Source organism: Lemur catta, chromosome 2 (genome assembly GCF_020740605.2).
Source record: "Lemur catta isolate mLemCat1 chromosome 2, mLemCat1.pri, whole genome shotgun sequence".
In the NCBI taxonomy this organism is placed as follows: domain Eukaryota; kingdom Metazoa; phylum Chordata; class Mammalia; order Primates; family Lemuridae; genus Lemur; species Lemur catta.
In genome coordinates this window covers 18,595,776-18,608,738 of record NC_059129.1, presented here as the reverse complement: position 1 = coordinate 18,608,738, position 12,963 = coordinate 18,595,776, and positions in this window count along the sequence as shown.

The window sequence follows — 12,963 nt, the reverse complement described above, 5'->3', positions numbered from 1 at the left end:
GATCTCCCCATCTCAAGATACCTATCTTAACCACATCTCCAAAATGCCTCTTGCATGTAAGGTAACAGCTCACAGGTTCTTGGCATTAGGATGTGGACCCTTTGGGGGTCCTGGTTAGAGTGACCACACCCACATCTGGTGGGAACCCACCGTCAGTGTGTTTCTTCCTCCTTGGACACAAGTGACAGCCCAAGCCAAATAATGGCAGATCCTGGATCAGAGCACCTCCCTCCCTTTGCCCCCAAAGAGACTGGCGTGGGAGCAAAGCCCTGTGTGACCAGGAGCCAGAGGGGCAGCAGCCACTGGAGAAGACCCTCAGGGCTGAGATGGAGGCCGTCGGGCCTCGCTGGGCTCGGGGCAGACCTGCTGGTCACCCTCTTGCAGAGGGAAGAGAGGGCCTTCAGGTTAAACCTTGACCTGTTAAGGGCTGTCGGAAGAGCTTGTGCCTCAGGGCAGTTGGCATGAACCACTCTCGTGTGGCTAGTCTGGGAGGGAGCAGAGGCTCTACCTCAGCCTGTCCCCTGGCTGGTGCCCTTCTTTCCTCCCCTCCCCTCTCAGTGAGCCAGGGCTGGAGCAGCCGCTGCCTCCAGGGAACCGCTGTGAGATGCTGCCTTTGAGGTTTTCCTGATGGGCTCTGGGAAGGCACCTCCCAGCAGGGCTTCATGACCGCACTGTGTCCTGGGAGCCTGCAGCTGGCCAGGGGCTGCCCAGGAGAACCCACCGTAGGTTCCCCCAACCCCAGAGCCACCGAGGGGCTTCCTCAATTGAGCTGAGGCAAGGCCTTCTCTCTGCATCGTGAGGCTAGGATCCCAGCTTCCCACAGCTACAAAACTCCCAGCTCAGCCCACTCAGGCTCAGTTCTGCCCCCTGAGACCCACGGGGAGAGCAACGCAGCTCCTAGGATGAAATTGCCCGCTGTCCCCCTGCTGCAATCCACACCCACAGGCTGAGGGTGCACAGAGACAAAGCACCAGGACACAGGCTCATCAGGGCAGGACTTGGTGGGACAGACACGGTTAGACAGAGGCTATAAACTCAGTAGGACAGAAGGGCCAGAGGGGCCATGATCAAGGACACAACAGAGACGGGGGCCCTGGGAGGGAGCACATTCATTCACTCTCCCTCGCACCTGGCCAGGAGCGCCCTGGGCTTCCCCAAGTCCAGCTCGTCTAGGCATGGTAGGTGCTTAATGCTCTCTGTTGGCTGACCCAAAGCCCGCAGGGGCCAGATCTGGACCTTTCTCAGAAGCTCTAGATGCCTGTGATTGTTGCCATTAAGGCCGGAAATGCTCAAAACCCTGCAGAGGTCTGAGCTTTTACCTTGGCAACTTCTGACATACCTCCCTCTCCCTCATCTCTGCCCAAGAAAAGAGTCAGTGACAATTCAGGCAGTGGCAGGGGCAGTTAGAGGGACAGATGGGCTGGGCCCTGCTGACTTGCAGGGTCTGTTCCTCACCCGGGCTCGGCCCCAGCTCCTGAGAAGGGCCTTCTAATGAGTGTATCTGGCCAAGGCCCAGTCGCTGCAGGCCAGCCCTTCCCTGTTGCCAAGAAATTCCCCAAGGCCCTGCTCACTGCCCCTCCCGCCAGGCCCCATGGAGGCTTGGAGCCAGTGTGCATATTTAAAACGTCCAGCCCACATCAGCCTCCAACTTTGGAAAGAGCTTACTTAGCACTCCTTCACTGGGATGCTGGGACTTTGAAGTTTCCCCCTGTCAAACACAATGGCCGTGATAGAGCTCTTCCCCGGGCTGACTTGGCCAGTCATCGGGCAGGACAGGCCGTCAGCACCGAGGGCGGCAGCCCGGACATAAAGGGTGCGGCATTATTTATGCAGAAGCAGAATGAGATATCACCCTTGCAGGTGGCTCCTGGCGCTTACCTTGCTGAATCTCATGTCAGCAACCGAGGCCAACATTTCTGAATGGCAAGACTTAAGGAGAGTCTTTTGATTCTTCATGAAAAGAGTTGTCATTGAAAAATGTAATGGGAAAGTAGTTTTAAACTGCCCCTATCAAGCAGGAGTCTCTGGGGCTTGGATGAGCTTGGGCTCCTCCTTCTGATCCCTCCGTGTTGTCAGTAGGCTCTGGGGAGCCAGAGCAAGAAGGCTCCAGGACAGAGTAGGAGGGGGAGGGCAGGGGGAGGGGAAAGAGAAGGAAGAGGAGGGGGACAGGGAGGAAAAGGAGAAGGAAGAAGGAGAGGGGGAGGAGGAAGAAGGGGTGAGGATGGGGGAGGAGGAGGAGAGGGAAAAGGAGGAGGAGGAAGAGGGGGAGGAGGAGTAGGGCAGAAGTAAGAGGAAGAGGAGGAGGAAGAGGGGAGGGGAGCCCGCAGCACTGGATCCAGGCCCCTCTGGACCCCAGTCTCCTGTCTGTGGAGCAGGAGGGACCCAAGGACTGTGCAGCTTCCTCTCTCGATGGGCACTACTGGGATGTAGAAATAAAACGGATTCAGAGAATTTCTAAACTGTGGTCCTAGGTGGCGGCAGCACTCCGTGCTTCTACCGGTGATGCACCATGCACGATACATGAGCATTCCAGACGCACCCCACGGTCCCCCACCTTGTGTTTTTGGCCTTTGCAATCTTAGCCATTGCGGTGAGCGTGGAGGGCTTCCCACTGAGGTTTTCAGTCGCATTTCCTGAGAACTAAGAAGTTGAGCACTTTTTCTCAAACTTATCAGCTATTTGTGCAACTCCCAAAGCGTTTGCTCAAGTCTTTTGATCATTTTTTAGAATTAGGTTGTCTCTTTACTGTCGGGTGTCCAGACTTGTGCATGTATTCTTAATACCAGTCTTCCATCGGGTCCAGTGGCTGTGTATATTTTCACCCCATCTGTGCCTTGACTTCTCATTTTCCTGAGGGTGTTTTTGGATGAGTAATTTTTAACTTTGATAAAGTTCAATTTATCAATCTCCCTCCCTCCTTGTGGCTGTTTTTTAAAAATAAAGTTTTTATTTTAGTGCAGTTTCAGGCCTACAGAATTATTATAAAGATAGCTCAGAGAGTTTCCATATACTTCATGCCCAGTCTCCCTATTATTAATACCTTATATAAATATGGAACATTTGTCAGAATTAATGAACCAATATGACACGTAATCATTAACTAAAGCCCACAGTTTGTTCAGATTCCTCCAGTTTGTACCTGGTGTTCTTTTCCTGTCCTGGGATCCCATCCGGGACATTTAGGCATCGTGCCTCTTCAGGCTCCTCTTGGGTGTGACAGTTTCTCCGACTTTCCTTGTTTTTTATGATTTTGACATGGTTGAGGAGCTGTGCTTAGGTATTTTGGAGAACGTCCCCGTTGGGATTTGTGTGACGTGTTTCTCATTATGAGACTGGGGCTGTGAGCTTTCGGGAGGGGGACCACACAGGCCAGACGTCTCTGGTCACATGATGCAGGGGCTGCTGGGACGTGGTCACATGGCCAAGGTGCACTTACTTGTCAGGTCTGTCCCTGCAGAGTCACTCTATTTTCCCTTCACACATTACCCTCCAGTTTATCCATCTTCTATTTAATGCTTTGTGTTTTCTCTGTGAAATCTTTGCCAAGCCACTCAGCTGTGAGGTTGGGAGGAGAAGGGGCCAGGATTCTTTTACTTTTCTGTCCATGTGGATGTCCAGTCTTTCTGGCACCATCTCCCCTGCTCATTGTCTTGGCCCTTTGCCGAAATCACCAAGGGGTGACTGTCAGTCCATTGCTGGGCCCTCACACTATTCCAGTGGTCTGTCTGTTTGTGACTGTCTTGCCAATGCAAACCTCCGCAAACACACACCGTAGCCTGAAGGATGCAGCTCTCAGCTCCCACAGCAGTGGCAGGGGCAGGAGGAGCTCCAGGCTCTGGCTACTGAAGGAGCCGCATCCCAGCTGGGGTCCCAGTAACGACCCACTGTGTCTGACAGCCGCTGCCTCCACGGCAGTCTCCCTCAAGGTGTGTGACCATGTCCAGCCGCCATCTGGTCCATCACCTCTTCTTGACATGCAGGATATATCTTTATTTCCCCATTTAATTGGGGGATTTTACCAAAAGAGTTTTCTCACCTGGGTCCCAAAGCCAACAAGGGCATTAATAGCTGCATCACTTTAAGTGTCCAAGCCTCAGTTTCTTTATGTAGAAGGACAAGGTGAATAATGATTCCTGCCTCCCGGGTTGCCACTACAGAAGATGAGATTGTGCACACACAAGCTCCGGGCCTTCGTCTGGCAGGCAACACATCTCTTCCATCATCATAACGGCTTCCGGTTGTGTCTTCCCTCCTGTGTGTGAGGTAGGGGACCTAAGGCCTCCCATTTCCTGCCCCCTCCCCAAGAATACATTTGCACAGCTTTTAGAGGCTGGCATTCCTAACTTCTTGCAATAAACCTCTATTGTAGAACAAATTCAGACGCATCACGGTATAACTCCAATCAATAAACCTTGATTGCTCTAAACCATGCTCCAGCTTTTACTGCCACCCACACCCCCAGCAGCAGCTGCAATGGGCACAGCCCAGGCCTTGCTCCATAAGTGCTGGGAAGCTGCTCAGACTTCTTAGTCACTCAGAGATCAGATGTTAGGTGAGCACCTAGTCTGTGCCAGTTGTCAGAGCTCTCTAGAGAAACAGAACCTATAGGATATATATAATAATAAAGAGAGAGAGATGAGAGGGGGTTTATTATGGGAGCTGGCTCTTGACCATGGAGGGTGAGACGTCCCGTGCTCTGCTGTCTGCAAGCGGGAGCCCAGCAGAGCCAGTGGTGTGACTGTCAGTCCAAGGCCACAGACCTGAGACCCTGGAGTCCATGGGTGTAAGGCCCAGAGCCCAAAGACCCAAGATGCTGGTGTTCTGATATTTGAGGGCAGGAGAAGATGGATGGTGCAAATCCAGAAGAGAGAGAATCGCTCTTCCTTCCCCCTTTTGTTCTCTGCAGGCCCTCAACAGACTGGACGATGTTGGTGCACACTGCGGAGGGTGGGTCTTCTCCATTCAGTCACTGGTTCAAATGCTAATCTCTTCTGGAAACATCTTCACAGACACAGCTAGAAATGACGTTTTATCAGCTATCTGGGGATCCCTTATCCCAGACAAGTTGACACATGAAATCAACCAGCACACCAGGCAATGGGCAAGGACCTGGGAGCACCAAGCTAAGGAGGGCAAGGGTTTGCCATCCATTGAGCAGGCAGGCAGCAAACTCACACAGACAGATAACTATATCACGAAGGGGGTAGCAAGTGCCACAAAAGAGAAAGGACTCTGCTAAATGCAAACGGCACTGGGGCTTTCATGGTTGTTGCCTCCCTGGGCTCAGCCCCGTAGTAGGAAACCCTTACCTGCAAGCATGTGGTTGGCCCCCACCTGGGGACCAGGAATATTTACTAACCCTGTCTTATAATGATACATTGATATCCCAGCAGAAAGTCCAAATCTTAACTAAAAGATGTGTTAGTTTGATGCCCACCCTTAAATCTCCTTGTTGCTTTCATGTAATTTACTTATTGGAAGTGTGCCGGTTGGGCCTTGGAACGTGTCCCTTTGCTCTGTTCTTTGCTGCTCTTGATTTTTAAAATCATGTTATCATGATCAGTTTGCACACCTAGAATCAGCTTTGATACAAACGCATTAAAGCATAACCTTGGCTGTAGCCCGGCGGGACCTGGGGAGTGTCTCTGTGCGAGACGGTGCAGGGAAAAGCACAGGGGCGGACTGACTCTGCAGACCCGAACCAGGGCCCAGCAGCTGCGTTTGGCCGCAGCGGGGAGCATGTGGCCCTGCCTCTGCCAGGGCTGGACAGCAGGGACCAGACCGACTCTCAGCGAGGAGGAATACGATGAAGGGGCCCCACCCCGCTGGGCACTGGGAGCTCCAGGTGGGACATCTGCACCTGGGTTTTCCGGAAAGCACGGCCCAGGTGAGGTGGAGCTGCCCACACGCCAGGCAGGACACGCGAGCTCAGAGCAGTGAGGGACAAAGGAAGGACCGAGGAAGGTCAAAGCACGGAGCCGCTGTGCCTTCAGAATGCGCCGGGCAAGGCAGGGAGGCGCCGTGAGATCTCACAGGGAAGCGGCGAGAAGAGCCCATCACGGCACAGACCACCGGCAGAGATCCTTCTCCTCCCCGCCCACCCCCCAGAGCTGACCTCCCACCCTCGGCAGCGGCCCAGGAACGAGGCCCCACGCCGGAAGTGGGACGACGCCTCCAAGCGGAACGCAGGAGGCGGGAGCAAGGAGACGAAGGAGCGGAAGGAGCGGCGGGAGGCAGAAGTGCGCATGTGCGCGTTCTCACAGAACGGCGGCAACAGCCCGGCTCCTGGGTGTCCGAGTTGAAGGAGGAATGAAAAACAGGTTCCGTGTGATGGCTGCTCGCGGCATTGTAGATATTTCTGTGGAAAGTGCAGCTCACTCTAGAGATGCGCTAGGGAGGTACCTCAGGGAAGGTCATTTTTCTACTCTCTTCATAGAAACATTGTAAAATAGGAACGAGAAGAAGGAGAGGGAGTTGAAGGACGGGGACAAAGGCACGCCAACAGCAGGGTGGTGGACACTTCAGTGTGCTCTCTCTGGACCACACACTGAACTATCTGCTTCTCCCACCCGCTCCCCAGGTGCAGTTATCCGGCCGGCCGGCCCGTGGAGACACCGCAGGTCGGCTGCACAGGCAGGAGGAGTCAGGATGTCGGTGCGGGCCGTGGGACTCCAGCCCCCCACATCCCCACGGGTCTGCAGAACAGCACCAGTTCTCCAATCACCCTGAAGGTACCTTTCTGATAATCTCTCTGACTTTCCTTCTCCCCAGCCGCTATGCACATATTTATATTTCATTGATCATGCTATCTATAAACCTTTGCATTTTAAGCTAATATAAGTATCTTCCCACGCTCTTGCAAACCCTTCCTAGACACCACTCTCAATCAAGGCATAATATGCACCTCAGCGACACACCTTATTCCCCTATTGCTAGAGATGTAGGCGAGGGACATAAAGTTGTGTGACACGTGAGAGTTCACCAGAGTTGAAGGGCATGGGGTGTAGAGACAGACACTCCAGGGAAAGGAATGTCTCCTGGGCTACAAGAACATGACGAACATGACTTTGCACGTGAATACCCAGTGTGGCCGGAGAGGAAACAGCCTGATCCCTGCTGCTGCTGCTGCTGCTGCTGTCACACTCACCTTTGACAAAAGGATGAGAATGCAAAGGGGGAAATGATCTTTTCTTCTACCCTCCTAGGGTTAGTGACTGGGGGCCCTGTGAGTTAAACTGACAAAAGACAGAGCAACAGGGGAAAAAAACATTTAATTATGTACCTAAGCCCAGGAGTTCACAAAGAAATGCAGCTCATGGAGGTGACTAGAATTTGGGGCTTATAAACACCACCCTGAAGGGCGAGCAAGTGGGCAGAAGAGGCTAGCAAGGGAAAGCTGGTTTGAACTTCTGGGGGACAAGTTATGCAAAGGTGACTAGGAAATGTGTGGTAATAAGGGTGGTCTAGACAGGTTTGTTGTGTAGATAGAGTCATCACAGGTGCTAAAGCTTGGGTATTTGTTCCCCTCCAATCTCATGCTGAAATCTGACCCTTAATGTTGGAGAACTGGTGGGAGGTGTTCTGGGTCATGCACGTAGATCCCTCTTAAATGGTTGGCACCAGTCTTGTGGCAGTGAGTGAGTCCTCCCTCTCAGTTCCTGCAAGGACTTATTTGTTGCAAAGAGCCTGGCACCCCCCTCCTCTCTCTACCTTCCTCTCCCCATGGGATGCCTGCTCCCCTTCACCCCTGCCATGAGTGGAGGCCTCCTGGGGCCCTCACCAGGAGCAGATACTGGTGCTGTGGTTCTTGTACTGTCTGCAGGACCATGAGCCAAATAAAACTCTTTCCTTTATAAATGACCCAGCTTCAGGTATTCCTTTATAGGAACACAAAGGAACTAAGACATCAGGTGATCAAAGTTGTCTCTGGAGTCACTCACCTCTTTCTAGTATGGGAGAGGACACCTCTACAAATGGAAATTTCCTTTATAAATGTAAATTTCCCTTTATGCTCTGGTTTTAGAGCTTTTCCTATGTCTACGGTTCCTCAGTTGCCTTTGGCTCAATTCTTATGCCAAAAATAGTATATTTTGGGGTGGCATATTCTAGTCCCACTCAAGGGTCCCCTTTCAGCAGGGTGACCTGTGTATCACCAGGCAGTGCACCCACTAAAACCTAAGCAGGCTTCCAAGAGCTGGCACTTGTGTTGGGAATGTGGACAGAGACCCTGTTCCTAGCTTTGTGTGAATGTGTGGATTCCTTGGATGGCTGGACACATGCTCTAGAGCAGCAGCACAGTCACAGAACCTGTGGTTAAATGTTTCAGATTGAGAGCACATGCTTCTTTCTAGTTCCTGCCAGGATCCCACTGCAGAGACGGTAGAGGGATAAGAAACCCAGGCCTGAAGTAGTGGAGAGAAAAGGAAAGACTTTGATCGGAGCTGAGACACCAGTAAACTTCTGGAAGCTGTGAAACTGGTGCACGAAGGACATCTGATTTAGCCCACCAAAGGAGGCAGACCCTGCAGGGAGCCAGGCCAGCGACAGGCTAGGAGTGGAGGTACAAGTTGGCTCCAAGGACAGCAGTGCGGAGAGATGGAACATAAAGATTGATCAAGGAGTGATTGGAAAGTTAGGTTCCCTCTTCCACCCAATAGCAACAGGCAGCTGCATGCTCTTCTCCCACCTTGGCAGAAGACAGATACTTACTATCCAGGATTAGGTAGAGTCAAAGACAGTCTGGGCCCAGGGACCCCAGGCCCAGCTGGGGACAGCCAGGATGTGCCTGACTCATAACCACCAGATTAAGGGAAGCCTGTTGGCTGGAGGTGAGGTCCAAGGACCATGGAACGCTGGTCCCTGAGCAGGGGTTCAGAGATTGAAAATCAAATGGCTCAAACTTAAAGCTGTTGGAATTTTAAATTTTTGAAGCCCTAAGAAGAATGTGACTATGTGACCTGAGTCACGTAGCATGCAGCTGCAACTTCTGCTTCTCCAATTGTAGATTAAATATCTTCCTCATTCTTGCCCTGTAAATGATTAGGAAAAACTGAATAGTGCCAGAGATAAGACTCCTCGAGACCATTAACACTCCTGATGGAATGTTAAAGTAATCTTTCTTGGAATGTAGCAAGTTGTAACCAATCAAATCGCTGGAACATATGTGGTGACCTTGCATGGAAAATGTCACAACCCTGTTAAACTTCTCTGATTCTGCCTATATAAGTGAAACCTTAACTTCCCCACTTTGGAATGCTGACTCATGTTTTTGGAGTCTGTGTTTTCTGAGAAGTCATCCTTAAACTTTGCTCTCCAACAAACTCTATACTTAATCATACTTTCTGAATCTCATTATTTAAGGTTGACACCCTCTTGGAAAACTGACCAGACATACATGCAGGCATTGGCATTTGTGGATCTCCAACAAAAGTGCCCCATCACATTATAGCAAGACCCAGAATCTGATATAGGTCAATTCCTTGCATAGATAGAGGTTTGATTTGCATTTTAATGTCCCACATAAAAATATTGTTACCTAAACACTATCAGTTTATGAAGTATGGAGACCAAGGGAAAACTTCCCCTTTATTCTCTAAATTTTGCGGAAAAATCAACTAATAAAGAACAAATTAGTAGGAAAATGGCATACAGATTTATTAATGTTGTTGACCTAAATAAAAAAATGGAGGCAAAATTAATACAAATAGAGAGTTTATTTGGGCTGAAGTTGAGCACTGCAACCGAGAAGCATAGATTCAAGTTAACCCGAATATATGCTCCAATTACCAGCAGGTATAAGTGGATTTTTAAAGGGAAAAAGAAGAGGCAGTTCTCAAATTGTTTACCAAGAATTTACATTAAAATAATATTAGCTATTGATTGGCTCTACATTGTCTTTTGGATCACGAATTCCAGAAACATGAAGACAATGGGGGAGTCAGCTAGGGAGAAATAAAATGCGTTTAACAATGGCACCTGGGCACAGGTGCGGGGGAGCATGACTGAAGTCTCAAACCCACATATCTCTGGGCTTGACAATTTTGCATATCTCACCTAGCTCAGATTGCTCTAAGATATTGTTATTTTTTCAGTGGGCATGGGTGAGGGAGAAGACAGAGAATGATTATCCCAGCCCCCCAAATAAGGTGCAGAGGCTTGCATTCCATCTTGAGGTTACAGAAAGAATAGGGGCTGAGATCCTGGCAAAACAGGTTCTAGGAGGAGGAGAGGAGGCTTGGCTAGCAAAGGTGGTCTTGTGATGTAGATGAAACCTGTTACAAGAAAAACTTAAAACAAGTTAAATTTAATAGTTTAATTGAGCAAAGAATAATTCATGAATTGGACAGCCCTCAGCACCAGCCTAGACTCCGAGGGACTCTGGGGCTGACACATGGCCAGATAGTATTTAGGGACAGAAAATGCAAGTACGATACAGAGACAGCTGGATTGGTCACAGCATGGTGTTTGTCTTGTTTGAACAGTTTGAACAGCTGGCCGCCTGTGACTCTCTAAAACTGTGTGATTGGTCCAAGAGTAGGTTACAGATTCAGTTAGGTTACAGGTCACTACATACAGAGAAACCTTTAGGCCAAACTTAAAATACATAAGGAGGCGGCTTTAACTAATTTAAGGATTCCCCCTTTTGGTCAACCTCTCAATTTTGAGAGCCACATGAAGAGTCTACTCACCTTAACCAAGGAGCCTGTTGATTAGTCCCCTACCACTGAATCGCTATAATACCCAACGTGTTCATCCATGTGCAAGAAGAAGTGTCAGCAACTGCACAAATTCTTCCCTGTTCAGCCAGTAATATGGAACGATTTTATTATGTGGCACTTTAGCTAGAGAATCTAAAGAAGTCTGTTGTGCAACCATAGCCTTTACAGAATCCACTATAGAGCCCATTATGAGGAATACAATTCTAACCATTGCCCCATTTACTCAAACCATAGACAAAGAGACCTAACAAATGATGCCCATCTGGAGGGTGAAGGCCTCCTAACAATGTCGTCTTTAACATGTGATGTAGGTTAAGAGGACTGGACCAATGTTCTGTTTCTGACTGATTACGGAGCAATAAAAGTACCATTAAAATGGTACCCCAGTCCCCATTGGCCCTTCATCTTCCATCTATAAGGGCATAAGGTTGATAAATTGGCCACAAAATCTCCACAAATAAAAATGTACCTGTGGTTACACACAAGGTGCCTCTTTCAATTCTATTGTTCACAGAGGCATAAGCAAGGAAAAATAAAGAGAGGTAGGAGACTCACAATGGTAGAGAAGTCTTGATCTGTGATCTTTGGAAAGCTGTCCAAGTCTAGGATGCTGTCTGCTCCTGGGAAGAAAATTCCCTGGTTCACTTTACCTTAAGGTCTCCAGTGGGTGCACAGTGCCAGGAGTCTGGAGGGGCCCTTCTGTGTTGTGAGGTTATAGACCCAAGGTTCAAGGTCCCAAAGTTTTGCTGCAGTGTGAGTGGCAAGGGCAGTCTTTTTTTGATACCATTCTGAGAAGACCCAGTCATGAAGAATTTGATCATCCTCAGTCAGTGGATCATAAAAAATTTCCTTTACCTGGTGAAAATACTCTTTGGCATAACGCATTAAAGTCTAGCAGCCTTTAGTCATATCAGAGTTTAGGAGTCGGAAATATATAAGGTTTTATTATTAGGGGGGCACAGATGTTTCAGGACTATTTCATAAGGGGTAAACTTATATTTTCCACTGCAAGTAGATCTGATTGTCATCAGTCTACATACAACACGTTTGACCAAGGCAATCCAGTTGATTCAGTTAGCTTTGCCTAATGCTATTGCATCTGTGATAACGTATCTAATTGTTTTACAACTTGTCCAGTGAAACCAGTACCTCTATCCCCAGAGATTTCTCCAGGAATGCCCATGAGGGAAACCCATTTCCTAATAACATTTTAGCTGCTGTTGTACCATTGGCTTTCCTACATGGGAAACCTTCTATACAGCAAGAAAGCATACATTGAAAATGGCAATTGAAGCTGGGTACAGTGACCCACACCTGTAATCCTAGCACTGTGGGAGGTTGAGGCAGGCAGATTGCTTGAGGTCAGTAGTTCGAGACCAGCCTGAACAAGAGTGAGACTTCATCTCTATAAAAATAGAAAAATTAGGCCGGGTGCAGTGGCTCACGCCTGTAATCTTAGCACTCTGGGAGGCCGAGGCGGGTGGATTGCTCAAGGTCAGGAGTTCGAGACCAGCCTGAGCAAGAGCGAGACCCTGTCTCTACTAAAAATAGAAAGAAATTATATGGCCAACTAAAAAAAAAAATCTATATAGAAAAAATTAGCCAGGCTTGTGGTGCATGCCTGTAGTCCCAGCTACTCGGGAGGCTGAGGCAGCAGGATCGCTTAAGCCGAGGAGTCTGAGGTTGCTGTGAGCTAGGCTGACGCCACAGCACTCATTCTAGCCTGGGCAACAAAGCAAGACTCTGTCTCAAAAAAAAAAAAAAAAATAGAAAAATTAGCCAAGTGTGGTGGTACATGCCTGTAATCCCAGCTACTTGGGAGGCTGAGGCAGGAGAATCACTTGAGCCCAGGAGTTTGAGGTTGCAGTGAGCTACAGTGATGCCACTGCACTCTAGCCAGGGAGACAGAGCAAGACTCTGTCTCAAAAATAGATAAAATTTTTTAAAAAGGCAATTGAATGGAATCCCTCTATAAATGTTCAAATGCCCCATCAGGTAGCAGAAATGTACCTAAAGTTTTGATCCTTCCCAGGATTATAGGTTTGACAAACCAAATATTGGTCATAAGCCATTTTAGCAATGTAGAATAGTCACCACACCAATACATACTTTTTTTAATTTGGATCGCTTTATCTCTTCCATGATGAGCATGGAGTGCAGAGCTTTTAATAATAGAAGATTTAAAGACTCAGGAAGGACTAAGTGGCCATCCAGGCTGTCCATGCTTCACATTGCACTTACAGCC